The 15,449-nt window shown below is 45.5% G+C and overlaps 1 protein-coding gene across 1 annotated transcript in view; it reads left to right on the top strand.

The window, feature by feature from the left end:
* Nucleotides 1-2,152: 2,152 nt before the first annotated feature.
* Nucleotides 2,153-15,449, top strand: part of anpepa (alanyl (membrane) aminopeptidase a) — a 92,308-nt gene continuing 79,011 nt past the window's right edge. Inside the window, exon 1 of the mRNA XM_029744178.1 lies at nt 2,153-2,619. The gene's annotated coding sequence lies outside the window, so the exon portion shown is untranslated. The remainder of the gene's footprint in view (nt 2,620-15,449) is intronic.

Here is a 15,449-nt window from a genome sequence, read left to right as displayed (position 1 = left end):
AGATGTGAGACACACTATATGACCTATACAGTATGTCTTCCTAGGGGTCCTGGTCAAAAATAGTGCACTATATAGGGAATAGGGTGTATAGGTAGTGCACTATATAGGGTGTATAGGTAGTGTACTATATAGGGTGTATAGGTAGTGTACTATATAGGGTGTATAGGTAGTGCACTATATAGGGAATAGAGTGTATAGGTAGTGCACTATATAGGGTGTATAGGTAGTGCACTATATAGGGTGTATAGGTAGTGCACTATATAGGGTGTAGTAGTAGTAGTAGTAGTAGTAGTGCAGAGCAGCGAGGGAGTGAGGAGGCTGGCTGGATGTTGGACAGGTTGGTTGTTACTATGCTGGGTTATTGATGTGTGGACTCTTTTTCCTCTGTCAGGACATTATCCCTCCCTCCTTCTGTCAGGACATTATCCCTCCCTCCTTCTGTCAGGACATTATCCCTCCCTCCTTCTGTCAGGACATTATCCCTCCCTCCTTCTGTCAGGACATTATCCCTCCCTCCTTCTGTCAGGACATTATCCCTCCCTCCTTCTGTCAGGACATTATCCCTCTAACCTTCTGTCAGGACATTATCCCTCTAACCTTCTGTCAGGACATTATTCCTCTAACCTTCTGTCAGGACATTATCCCTCTAACCTTCTGTCAGGACATTATCCCTCCCTCCTTCTGTCAGGACATTATCCCTCCCTCCTTCTGTCAGGACATTATCCCTCCCTCCTTCTGTCAGGACATTATCCCTCCCTCCTTCTGTCAGGACATTATCCCTCTAACCTTCTGTCAGGACATTATCCCTCTAACCTTCTGTCAGGACATTATCCCTCCCTCCTTCTGTCAGGACATTATCCCTCTAACCTTCTGTCAGGACATTATCCCTCTAACCTTCTGTCAGGACATTATCCCTCCCTCCTTCTGTCAGGACATTATCCCTCCCTCCTTCTGTCAGGACATTATCCCTCTAACCTTCTGTCAGGACATTATCCTTCTAACCTTCTGTCAGGACATTATCCCTCCCTCCTTCTGTCAGGACATTATCCCTCCCTCCGTCTGGAGGGAACACACGGGATGCGTCCTAAATGACGCCCTATGGGCCCTGGTCAAAGGTAGTGCACTATGTACAGAATTAGTTTTGTCTTTACATTCTCGTTCAAGTGTGCATTTTTCCATTTGGAACATATGTTACAAATATTGTGTGTGTGTGTGTGTGTGTGTGAGATCATTTTTTTCATGGGTCCAAAGTGTGTCCACTGAACTTGGTCAAGTTCTGGACTTTTGGCGGGTCAAATACATGTAGTGTGGTCTTGCTTTGAGTTTGGACTGCTTATTTGTAATCAGAATTGATTGGTTTGGTATCATATCCAGTCATAGTTAATAGATTGGCATCATATCCAGTCATAGTTAATAGATTGGCTTCATATCCAGTCATAGTTAATAGATTGGTATCATATCCAGTCATAGTTAATAGATTGGCATCATATCCAGTCATAGTTAATAGATTGGCATGATATCCAGTCATAGTTAATAGGTGGTTTCTGGTGAATACCAAGAGCTGCCATCAGGAAGGGCAACAATACAGTTCGTCGGGGTCGGCAGAACTCGGAGGAGAAACGGGCCTAAATATTGAATGAACCCGATTCTGTTGTCCGTCTGCGACCTTTTCAAGCTTTTTCCAAGACCGCTTCTTTCCAGAACATTCTGATGGTGAAAATATATCCATGTTATAAAGTGTAGCTACTACATTCCCTTAGAACAATAAAACGGTAGAGAAAACTTGTATTCTTGTCTATTTATTTTGTGTCTTTTCCAAGTACACTGTTTGTACAGTAGAAACAGCAAACCTTTTTGTCAACACTAGTTTTTGGTGTGTCTTTTCTCAGAAGAATACAGTCATTTCTTAACAGCCAACCTCAGAAGGTTAGTCACAGTCACAAGTCTGTGGGTTTTGCATCCTAAATGGCACCCTATTCCCTATACAGTGCACTACGTTAGACCATAGAGCTCTGATCAAAAAGTAGTGCACTATGTAGGGAATAGTGTGTCATTTGGGAGTGATCCTGTGGTCAGTACTGATCACGGGAAGTCCTTGCCTAACCCCGCCTTGCTGTGCTGTCAAATTGAATTCTGTCCCTTTTTTCGTTGCACATCTGTTCGTTGTGTTAGGACCAATCGTGTTCTCTACTGCCCGCGGCTTCCTTTCCTCCCTTCAGGTCCCAGGAAACCACCACATCACAGCGCGTTCTCTCTGACAGACACACATTCCAACCCCCGTCCTGTAGGATTCAGGGTTTGGGTTGCCTCGTTCCCTTCTCTCTGACAGACACACAATCCAACACCCGTCCTGTAGGATTCAGGGTTTGGGTTGTTCCCTTCCCCTCTGACAGACACACAATCCAACCCCCGTCCTGTAGGATTCAGGGTTTGGGTTGCCTCGTTCCCCTCCCCTCTGACAGCTGTTTTTCATCTAGTGTAAGTTGGAATAGGGAAAACCTGAGGTATCTTTCACCTCTACACTAACAGATGGGATCTGAATGAGTCTGTTCGTGTGTGTTGCTTCACATCAGTCTGTTTGGGATCATCTGGTCGGTCTGGACATCAGTTCTCTACCTGGTAAGTACTCTGGCCTTCTCTGTAGCTCAGTTGGTAGAGCATGGTGTTTGCAATGCCAGGGTTGTTGGGTTCGATTCCCACGGGGGGCCTGCACAGAAAAAAAAAATGTATGAAATGTATGCATTCACTACTGTAAGTCGCTCTGGATAAGAGCGTCTGCTAAATGACTAAAATGTAAATGTACTGTGTTTAGTGTCTAGTCTTCTAGTGTGACAGTACGACAGCTATGTTATGCCTCTGGATTTGCGTGTAGTGCCTCTGGATTTGCGTGTAGTGTTTGATCCTTGTCAAGCAGCAGAGTTGATGTCAATGTGTCAGAACTGTCTCAGCTGGGATTTATTCCACATCTCAGCCGGGATTTATTCCACATCTCAGCCGGGATTTATTCCACATCTCAGCTAGGATTTATTCCACATCTCAGCTAGGATTTATTCCACATCTCAGCTAGGATTTATTCCACATCTCAGCTAGGATTTATTCCACATCTCAGCTAGGATTTATTCCACATCTCAGCCGGGATTTATTCCACATCTCAGCCGGGATTTATTCCACATCTCAGCCGGGATTTATTCCACATCTCAGCCGGGATTTATTCCACATCTCAGCCAGGATTTATTCCACATCTCAGCTAGGATTTATTTCACATCTCAGCTACGATTTATTCCACATCTCAGCTAGGATTTATTCCACATCTCAGCTAGGATTTATTTCACATCTCAGCTACGATTTATTCCACATCTCAGCCAGGATTTATTCCACATCTCAGCTGGGATTTATTCCACATATGGTCCTCTGATGGTGAGGCTTGTTTTAAACTATACGGGTAAGAGATGAATTGATCTTGTTTTGCAACATTTCTCTGTGGTTCGTTCAGAGTGATGTGTGAAGAGTTAATGTGGCTGTGTATTGTTGCTGCGTTAGCTGCTGCATTGAAACACCAGGTGTTAGTCGTTACAGAGGAGTCACCATGAACTGAAAGCCCCTGAACAGGCTTCCTGGAAACCAGATCCCTGGAAACCTCCGTCAGTCACACAGACAGGCCTCCAACCCCTCGCTCTCTCTCTCTCGCTCGCCCGCTCGCTCTGATGGATGGAGGACCGCCACATCCACCATGCCTTACATCTGCCATATACCACAGTTTATTAGTTATGCCACCCTGGACAGTTTATTAGGTATGTCACCCTGGACAGTATATTAGGTTCGCCACACCAGCCAGTTTATTAGGTACGCCACCCTGGCCAGTTTATTAGGTATGCCACACTGGCCAGTTTATTAGGTATGCCACCCTGGACAGTTTATTAGGTATGTCACCCTGGACAGTTTATTAGGTTCGCCACACCAGCCAGTTTATTAGGTACGCCAACCTGGCCAGTTTATTATGTATGCCACCCTGGACAGTTTATTAGGTATGCCACCCTGGCCAGTTTATTAGGTATGCCACCCCGGACAGTTTATTAGGTACGCCACCCTGGACAGTTTATTAGGTACACAACGCTGTTCACAAAAATGGATCTCTCCTACAGACAGTGAGTCAAGTGGCCGTGGCTTGCTATATTTGTATTTATTATCAATTTATGTCGAAATAAATCCGTTTTGGTGTCGCGTCCAGATCACCATTCCAAAATGCATGAAGCCCGTCTATCCACCGTCGATGAAAAGTTATAAAGTTCCCTCAGCGTTTGTAGAAACATTTCAAACCATGTTCACAATCAATCTTTAGTTTTTTTTTTAAACGTAGAATTTTGATAATATTCCAACCGGACAATAACAGATTCATTACAGGAGAAAAAAGAAAAATGGCTTAAGCCTTCGTGACCGCGCGCGAGGTAAGTCAATGACCCCAGCCCGACCACTTACTCTTCCGGCTATTATTCAATCAAATTGCATTGCAGAAGCCTCAAACAAGGTTCTAATGACTGCTGACATCTAGTGGAAGCCTTAGGAAGTGCAAAATGAAGCCTAAGTCACTGTGTGTTCGATAGAACATCATTTGAAATGACTACAACCATCTGAGCTTCCACTTCCTGGTTGATTTTTTTTCTCAGGTTTTGGCCTGCCATATGAGTTCTGTTATACTCACAGACACCATTCAAACAGTTTTAGAAACTTTAGAGTGTTTTCTATCCAAATATACTAATACTATGCAAATATTTGACTCTGGGCCCAAGTATTAGGCAGTTTACTCTGGGCACGCTTTTCATCCGAAAATGAAAATACTGCCCCCTATGCTAGAGTTGGCATGATAACACAAACAGACTGGCACTCAGGCTAGAGTTGGCATGATAACACAAACAGACTGGCACTCAGGCTAGAGTTGGCATGATAGCACAAACAGACTGGCACTCAGGCTAGAGTTGGCATGATAGCACAAACAGACTGGCACTCAGGCTAGAGTTGGCATGATAACACAAACAGACTGGCACTCAGGCCAAGGACCTCATTGTCTGTAGCCCATAACAGATGTTACTAAATCACAGTGTGGTGGAAAAGTTCAGCAGGTAGGGTTAGAGGTAAACTGATTCAGCAGGTAGGGTTAGAGGTAAACTGATTCAGCAGGTAGGGTTAGAGGTTAACTGATTCAGCAGGTTAGAGGTTTGATGATCAGTCAGGGTTGATCACTGTCTGCACCCTATTCCCTATATAGTGCACTACCTATACACCCTATATAGTACACTACCTATACACCCTATAGAGTACACTACCTATACACCCTATTCCCTATATAGTACACTACCTATACACCCTATATAGTACACTACCTAAACACCCTATATAGTGCACTACCTATACACCCTATTCCCTGTATAGTACACTACCTATACACCCTATTCCCTGTATAGTACACTACCTATACACCCTATTCCCTGTATAGTACACTACCTATACACCCTATTCCCTATATAGTACACTACCTATACACCCTATATAGTACACTACCTATACACCCTATATAGTGCACTACCTATACACCCTGTATAGCACACTACCTATACACCCTATAGAGTACACTACCTATACACCCTATTCCCTGTATAGTGCACTACCTATACACCCTATTCCCTGTATAGTACACTACCTATACACCCTATTCCCTGTATAGTACACTACCTATACACCCTATATAGTACACTACCTATACACCCTATTCCCTGTATAGTACACTACCTATACACCTATTCCCTGTATAGTACACTACCTATACACCCTATTCCCTATATAGTGCACTACCTATACACCCTATTCCCTGTATAGTACACTACCTATACACCCTATATAGTGCACTACCTATACACCCTATATAGTGCACTACCTATACACCCTATTCCCTGTATAGTACACTACCCATACACCCTATTCCCTGTATAGTACACTACCTATACACCCTATTCCCTGCATAGTACACTACCTATACACCCTATTCCCTATATAGTGCACTACCTATACACCCTATTCCCTGTATAGTACACTACCCATACACCCTATTCCCTGTATAGTACACTACCTATACACCCTATTCCCTGCATAGTACACTACCTATACACCCTATTCCCTGTATAGTACACTACCTATACACCCTATTCCCTGTATAGTGCACTACCTATACACCCTATATAGTACACTACCTATACACCCTATATAGTACACTACCCATACACCCTATTCCCTGTATAGTACACTACCTATACACCCTATATAGTACACTACCTATACACCCTATTCCCTGTAAAGTACACTACCTATACACCCTATATAGTACACTACCTATACACCCTATATAGTGCACTACCTATACACCCTATATAGTGCACTACCTATACACCCTTTATAGTACACTACCTATACACCCTATTCCCTGTACAGTACACTACCTATACACCCTATATAGTGCACTACCTATACACCCTTTTCCCTGTATAGTACACTACCTATACACCCTATATAGTGCACTACCTATACACCCTATTCCCTGTATAGTACACTACCTATACACCCTATATAGTGCACTACCTATACACCCTATTCCCTGTATAGTACACTACCTATACACCCTATATAGTGCACTACCTATACACCCTATTCCCTGTAAAGTACACTACCTTTACACCCTATATAGTACACTACCTATACACCCTATATAGTACACTACCTATACACCCTATATAGTGCACTACCTATACACCCTATATAGTACACTACCTAAACACCCTTTATAGTACACTACCTACACACCCTATTCCCTATATAGTACACTACCTATACACCCTATTCCCTGTATAGTACACTACCTATACACCCTATTCCCTGTATAGTACACTACCCATACACCCTATTCCCTGTATAGTACACTACCCATACACCCTATTCCCTATATAGTACACTACCTATACACCCTATATAGTGCACTACCTATACACCCTTTTCCCTATATAGTACACTACCCATACACCCTATTCCCTATATAGTACACTACCTATACACCCTATATAGTGCACTACCTATACACCCTTTTCCCGATATAGTACACTACCTATACACCCTGTATAGTACACTACCTATACACCCTTTTCCCTGTATAGTACACTACCTATACACCCTATATAGTACACTACCTAATCACCCTATATAGTGCACTACCTATACACCCTATATAGTACACTACCTATACACCCTATATAGTACACTACCTATACACCCTATATAGTACACTACCTATACACCCTATATAGTACACTACCTATACACCCTATTCCCTATATAGTACACTACCCATACACCCTATTCCATGTATAGTACACTACCTATACACCCTATTCCCTGTACAGTACACTACCTATACACCCTATATAGTACACTACCCATACACCCTATTCCCTATATAGTACACGACCTATACACCCTATATAGTACACTACCTATACACCCTATATAGTACACTACCTATACACCCTATATAGTACACTACCTATACACCCTATATAGTACACTACCCATACACCCTATTCCCTATATAGTACACTACCTATACACCCTATATAGTACACTACCTATACACCCTATATAGTACACTACCTATACACCCTATTCCCTATATAGTACACTACCCATACACCCTATTCCCTGTATAGTACACTACCCATACACCCTATTCCCTGTATAGTACACTACCTATACACCCTATTCCCTGTATAGTACACTACCTATACACCCTATTCCCTATATAGTACACTACCCATACACCCTGTTCCCTGTATAGTACACTACCTATACACCCTGTATAGTACACTACCTATACACCCTTTTCCCTGTATAGTACACTACCTATACACCCTATATAGTACACTACCTATACACCCTATATAGTACACTACCTATACACCCTATATAGTACACTACCTATACACCCTATATAGTACACTACCTATACACCCTATATAGTACACTACCTATACACCTTATTCCCTGTATAGTACACTACCCATACACCCTATTCCCTACATAGTACACTACCTATACACCCTATATAGTACACTACCTATACACCCTATTCCCTATATAGTACACTACCCATACACCCTATTCCCTGTATAGTACACTACCCATACACCCTATGCCCTGTATAGTACACTACCTATACACCCTATTCCCTGTATAGTACACTACCTATACACCCTATTCCCTATATAGTACACTACCCATACACCCTATTCCCTGTATAGTACACTACCTATACACCCTATTCCCTGTATAGTACACTACCTATACACCCTATATAGTACACTACCTATACACCCTATTCCCTGTATAGTACACTACCTATACACCCTATATAGTACACTACCTATACACCCTATTCCCTGTACAGTTTTCTCCCTCAATGATCCAATCATTTATTTCTTGTTGTGTAGTTTTTCCGCTATTTGCACTTCTTTTACTTGAAGTTGACCGAGGTACCGGTCTCTCTGGCTGGCCTGGGTCCTATCCTCAGCCATCCCTCTGCGGAGCGTCTCGTCCATGCTGGTCCTCGTCCCTCTCCGCCTGGCTGTCAGCGGCAGCTCAACAATCCCCCAAACCCTCCCAATCTACTCACATACACACTCATACATACACACAGTCCCTCTCTCCCATTATCTCTCCTTGGCCTCTATTTCCTACATCTCTCAAGAGAAAATTACCATTTTCCTGGTATTTCTTTGTGCGCCGACTTTACTGAACTCTGGAGAAAACTAACATTGTTGCTGGGTGAGAACATCTGACAATGTGCTCTCCCATCCATCTGACAATGTGCTCTCCCGTCCATCTGACAATGTGCTCTCCCATCCATCTGACAATGTGCTCTCCCATCCATCTGACAATGTGCTCTCCCGTCCATCTGACAATGTGCTCTCCCATCCATCTGACAATGTGCTCTCCCCTCCATTAGACAATGTGCTCTCCCGTCCATCTGACAATGTGCTCTCCCGTCCATCTGACAATGTGCTCTCCCGTCCATCTGACAATGTGCTCTCCCGTCCATCTGACAATGTGCTCTCCCATCCATCTGACAATGTGCTCTCCCATCCATCTGACAATGTGCTCTCCCGTCCATCTGACAATGTGCTCTCCCGTCCATCTGACAATGTGCTCTCCCGTCCATCTGACAATGTGCTCTCCCGTCCATCTGACAATGTGCTCTCCCGTCCATCTGACAATGTGCTCTCCTGTCCATTTGACAATGTGCTCTCCCCTCCATCTGACAATGTGCTCTCCCGTCCATCTGACAATGTGCTCTCCCGTCCATCTGACAATGTGCTCTCCCATCCATCTGACAATGTGCTCTCCCATCCATCTGACAATGTGCTCTCCCGTCCATCTGACAATGTGCTCTCCCGTCCATCTGACAATGTGCTCTCCCGTCCATCTGACAATGTGCTCTCCCCTCCATCTGACAATGTGCTCTCCCCTCCATCTGACAATGTGCTCTCCCCTCCATTAGACAACGTGCTCTCCCCTCCATCTGACAACGTGCTCTCCCCTCCATCTGACAATGTGCTCTCCCCTCCATCTGACAATGTGCTCTCCCGTCCATTAGACAACGTGCTCTCCCGTCCATTAGACAACGTGCTCTCCCGTCCATTAGACACAATGTGCTCTCCCGTCCATTAGACATTTTGTCTGCGGGAACTCGCTTTTTTTCACTCCGTCCGCTCGTCCAAGTGCCGATGTATTTGTGGCATGATGTGAACAGTATGAACTTGTGTCACTACAAAAGTCTAATGGTATTAAATGACTGGTTTGTATTGTCTGGAAACTCACTTGTAGAATTCGCTTGCAGTAGGTCTCTTAAAAAAGAGAAGCCGTGCAAAGTTATTAAACAGAGGTACTGTCACGCCCTGCCCTTAGAGAGCCGTTTTATTTCTCTGTTTGGTTAGGTCAGGCTGTGATGTGGGGTGGGCATTCTATGTTGTCTATTTCTTTGTTTTTGGCTGAGTATGGTCCCCAATCAGAGGCAGCTGTCTATCGTTGTCTCTGATTGGGAATCATACTTAGGCAGCCCTTTTTCCCACCTGTGTTTTGTGGTTTAGTTGTTTCTCTGTTTCCTATCTGTTACTTGACAGAACTGTGCGCTTTCATTTCATTTTGTTATTTTTGTTTGAGTGTTTTTTTTTTTTTTTTTGGTGGAAATAAAACATCATGAACACTTTCCACGCGGTGCTTTGGTCTCATTCCGACGACAGCCGTCAGAGGAGCCTAGTTATTCTGCTGTTGTTGACATCAGGAAACATCCAACCTAATCCTGGCCCTGATATGCAACGTCTCCAAACACCCTCTGATTATACATCTACATCTGGTCTTGGTATTTTTCATTTAAATGTCCTCAGCCTGTTGTCTAAAATGAACAGGGTTTAGGATTTGGGCTAAAATCAACTGATACCGATGTAATTGTGTTTTCTGAATCCTGGCTCAGCAAGTCTGTTCTTGATAAGGATATTTGTATAAATGGTTACAATGTGTATCGCACTGATCGAGTTAAGAAAGGTGGGGGTGTGGCTATATATGTAAAGACTAAATTCCTTGTAAGTGTGGCAAAGTCTGAAACTATATGTAAACAGTTGGAATCTCTTGCTTTGAATCTTGAGGTTTCAAAGGGTTTCTCTATAACTGTGATTGGCTGTTATAAACCCTCCTCTGCTCTCTACAACTGTGATTGGCTGTTATAAACCCCCCTCTGCTCTCTGCATCTGTGATTGGCTGTTATAGACCCCCCTCTGCTCTCAGTATCTGTGATTGGCTGTTATAGACCCCCCTCTGCTCTCAGTATCTGTGATTGGCTGTTACAGACCCCCCTCTGCTCTCAGTATCTGTGATTGGCTGTTATGGACCCCCCTCTGCTCTCAGTATCTGTGATTGGCTGTTATAGACCCCTCTCTGCTCTCAGTATCTGTGATTGGCTGTTATAGACCCCCCTCTGCTCTCAGTATCTGTGATTGGCTGTTACAGACCCCCCTCTGCTCTCAGTATCTGTGATTGGCTGTTATGGACCCCCCTCTGCTCTCAGTATCTGTGATTGGCTGTTATAGACCCCCCTCTGCTCTCAGTATCTGTGATTGGCTGTTATAGAACCCCCTCTGCTCTCAGTATCTGTGATTGGCTGTTATAGACCCCCCTCTGCTCTCAGTATCTGTGATTGGCTGTTATAGACCCCCCTCTGCTCTCAGTATCTGTGATTGGCTGTTATAGACCCCCCTCTGCTCTCAGTATCTGTGATTGGCTGTTATAAACCCCCCTCTGCTCTCAGTATCTGTGATTGGCTTTACCTCTAACCAGCCAATCACAGATGCAGAGAGCAGAGGGGGGTTTATAACAGCCAATTGACACCCTTTACCATGGCACTTTGAGATTTATTTTAAACTGCAAAACCCTTACGCACCACTGCACCTTGTATACCAGGGTTGTCTGGCCTTCTCTAGTCACTCGTAGGCTCAGTCACTGGTTTACTTTTATTTACAAAGCCATTTTGGGTTTACTACCATTTTATTTGGCCATTTTTATTGTTCAGAAATGTGCTGGGTCGTCTCTTCGTTTGCAGGACTTTATCCTGCTAACTGTTCCAAATGTCTGAACTGAATTTGGTAAAAGGGCTTTTATGTACTCTGTGCCATCGTCTGGGAACGCCTTACAAAATACTTTAAAACTGGAAGAACTTGTCCCGATTGGTGTTTTTAAATAATTGATGAAGGATTTTGAGGCTGATTCCCTGACCTGTCATTGTTTTTAATTTGCTATTTTATGATTTTGTTATACTGTGAATTATGTTTTTTCACTAGATTACCTGTAGTTTTTCATGTTGTCTGTCTAATGACTTGGTGCTGCCTATCTTGGCCAGGATGCTCTTGAAAAAGAGATTTAAAATCTCAATGAGCCCTTCCTGGTTAAATACAGGTTAAATAAATAAAATAAATACACCTACTATTCATAGTAAACAGTAGTTTTCTCCCTCAATGATCCAAACCTCTCCTATTCACAGTAAACAGTAGTTTTCTCTGGCTAACTGGCTCTAGACTACTCTCTACACTACAGCAGCATATTGTTCAACTGGAGCTAGTAATGAGGTTAGCAGACTGCATTGGACACACACACACAAATTCAACTGGGATGTTCGGTAGATCACCTATAATTTTGGTGTCAATTTTATAGCGTAGCAATAACATCCATCATCACAACATGACACCTGTTTGGCAACCCTGCTGTCTGGGCTCTGCAGTTACTCAGAGACTACTATCCGCAGGAGATAACCCTGCTGTCTGGGCTCTGCACTACTATCCCCAGGAGATAACCCTGCTGTCTGGGCTCTGCAGTTACTCAGAGACTACTATCCCCAGGAGATAACCCTGCTCTCTGGGCTCTGCAATACTATCCCCAGGAGATAACCCTGCTGTCTGGGCTCTGCACTACTATCCCCAGGAGATAACCCTGCTGTCTGGGCTCTGCACTACTATCCCCAGGAGATAACCCTGCTGTCTGGGCTCTGCACTACTATCCCCAGGAGATAACCCTGCTGTCTGGGCTCTGCAGTTATTCAGAGACTACTATCCACAGGAGATAGCTCTGCACTACTATCCCCAGGAGATAACCCTGCTGTCTGGGCTCTGCACTACTATCCCCAGGAGATAACCCTGCCGCCTGGGCTCTGCACTACTATCCCCAGGAGATAACCCTGCTGTCTGGGCTCGGCAGTTACTCAGAGACTACTATCCCCAGGAGATAACCCTGCTGTCTGGGCTCGGCAGTTACTCAGAGACTACTATCCCCAGGAGATAACCCTGCTGTCTGGGCTCGGCAGTTACTCAGAGACTACTATCCGCAGGAGATAACCCTGCTGTCTGGGCTCTGCACTACTATCCCCAGGAGATAACCCTGCTGTCTGGGCTCTGCACTACTATCCCCAGGAGATAACCCTGCTGTCTGGGCTCTGCACTACTATCCCCAGGAGATAACCCTGCTGTCTGGGCTCTGCAGTTATTCAGAGACTACTATCCACAGGAGATAACCCTGCTGTCTGGGCTCTGCAGTTATTCAGAGACTACTATCCCTAGGAGATAACCCTGCTGTCTGGGCTCTGCACTACTATCCCCAGGAGATAACCCTGCTGTCTGGGCTCTGCACTACTATCCCCAGGAGATAACCCTGCCGCCTGGGCTCTGCACTACTATCCCCAGGAGATAACCCTGCTGTCTGGGCTCGGCAGTTACTCAGAGACTACTATCCCCAGGAGATAACCCTGCTGTCTGGGCTCGGCAGTTACTCAGAGACTACTATCCGCAGGAGATAACCCTGCTGTCTGGGCTCTGCACTACTATCCCCAGGAGATAACCCTGCTGTCTGGGCTCTGCACTACTATCCCCAGGAGATAACCCTGCTGTCTGGGCTCTGCACTACTATCCCCAGGAGATAACCCTGCTGTCTGGGCTCTGCAGTTATTCAGAGACTACTATCCCCAGGAGATAACCCTGCTGTCTGGGCTCTGCACTACTATCCCCAGGAGATAACCCTGCTGTCTGGGCTCTGCACTACTATCCCCAGGAGATAACCCTGCCGCCTGGGCTCTGCACTACTATCCCCAGGAGATAACCCTGCTGTCTGGGCTCGGCAGTTACTCAGAGACTACTATCCCCAGGAGATAACCCTGCTGTCTGGGCTCGGCAGTTACTCAGAGACTACTATCCCCAGGAGATAACCCTGCTGTCTGGGCTCGGCAGTTACTCAGAGACTACTATCCGCAGGAGATAACCCTGCTGTCTGGGCTCTGCACTACTATCCCCAGGAGATAACCCTGCTGTCTGGGCTCTGCACTACTATCCCCAGGAGATAACCCTGCTGTCTGGGCTCTGCACTACTATCCCCAGGAGATAACCCTGCCGCCTGGGCTCTGCAGTTATTCAGAGACTAATGTCCACAGGAGACACTTTGCATGACAGGATTCAGTGGGAATACACTCTGGATGCAGTGGGAATACACTCTGGATGCATCCCATATGGAAACCGATTCTCTATCTAGTACACTACATTAGACCAGAGCCCTATAACAAAGGACACTGTAGTACTGCACTAGCGGGGCCTCCCGCTCGGGAGAGCAGAAAAGGTCTGGGACCAGGGTACTAGGAGTAGGTAAGAGCAGAACAGGTCTGGGACCAGGGTACTAGCAGTAGGTAAGAGCAGAACAGGTCTGGGACCAGGGTACTAGCAGTAGGTAAGAACAGAACAGGTCTGGGACCAGGGTACTAGCAGTAGGTAAGAGCAGAACAGGTCTGGGACCAGGGTACTAGCAGTAGGTAAGAGCAGAACAGGTCTGGGACCAGGGTACTAGCAGTAGGTAAGAGCAGAACAGGTCTGGGACCAGGGTACTAGCAGTAGGTAAGAGCAGAACAGGTCTGGGACCAGGGTACTAGCAGTAGGTAAGAGCAGAACAGGTCTGGGACCAGGGTACTAGCAGTAGGTAAAAACAGATCTGGGACCAGGGTACTAGCAGTAGGTAAGAACAGAACAGGTCTGGGACCAGGGTACTAGCAGTAGGTAAGAGCAGAACAGGTCTGGGACCAGGGTACTAGCAGTAGGTAAGAGCAGAACAGGTCTGGGACCAGGGTACTAGCAGTAGGTAAGAACAGATCTGGGACCAGGGTACTAGCAGTAGGTAAGAGCAGAACAGGTCTGGGACCAGGCTACTAGCAGTAGGTAAGAGCAGAACAGGTCTGGGACCAGGGTACTAGCAGTAGGTAAGAACAGATCTGGGACCAGGCTACTAGCAGTAGGTAAGAGCAGAACAGACCTGGGACCAGGGTACTAGCAGTAGGTAAGAGCAGAACAGGTCTGGGACCAGGGTACTAGCAGTAGGTAAGAACAGATCTGGGACCAGGGTACTAGCAGTAGGTAAGAGCAGAACAGGTCTGGGACCAGGGTACTAGCAGTAGGTAAGAGCAGAACAGGTCTGGGACCAGGCTACTAGCAGTAGGTAAGTGCAGAACAGGTCTGGGACCAGGGTACTAGCAGTAGGTAAGAACAGATCTGGGACCAGGGTACTAGCAGTAGGTAAGAGCAGAACAGGTCTGGGACCAGGCTACTAGCAGTAGGTAAGAGCAGAACAGGTCTGGGACCAGGGTACTAGCATTAGGTAAGAGCAGAACAGACCTGGGACCAGGGTACTAGCAGTAGGTAAGAACAGATCTGGGACCAGGGTACTAGCAGTAGGTAAGAACAGATCTGGGACTAGGGTACTAGCAGTAGGTAAGAACCGATCTGGGACCAGGGTACTAGCAGTAGGTAAGAGCAGAACAGGTCTGGGACCAGGGTACTAGC

Source organism: Salmo trutta, unplaced genomic scaffold, assembly GCF_901001165.1.
Source record: "Salmo trutta unplaced genomic scaffold, fSalTru1.1, whole genome shotgun sequence".
In the NCBI taxonomy this organism is placed as follows: domain Eukaryota; kingdom Metazoa; phylum Chordata; class Actinopteri; order Salmoniformes; family Salmonidae; genus Salmo; species Salmo trutta.
Note: the sequence above shows the minus strand (reverse complement) of the source record. Positions and strands in the feature narration are given on the sequence as shown.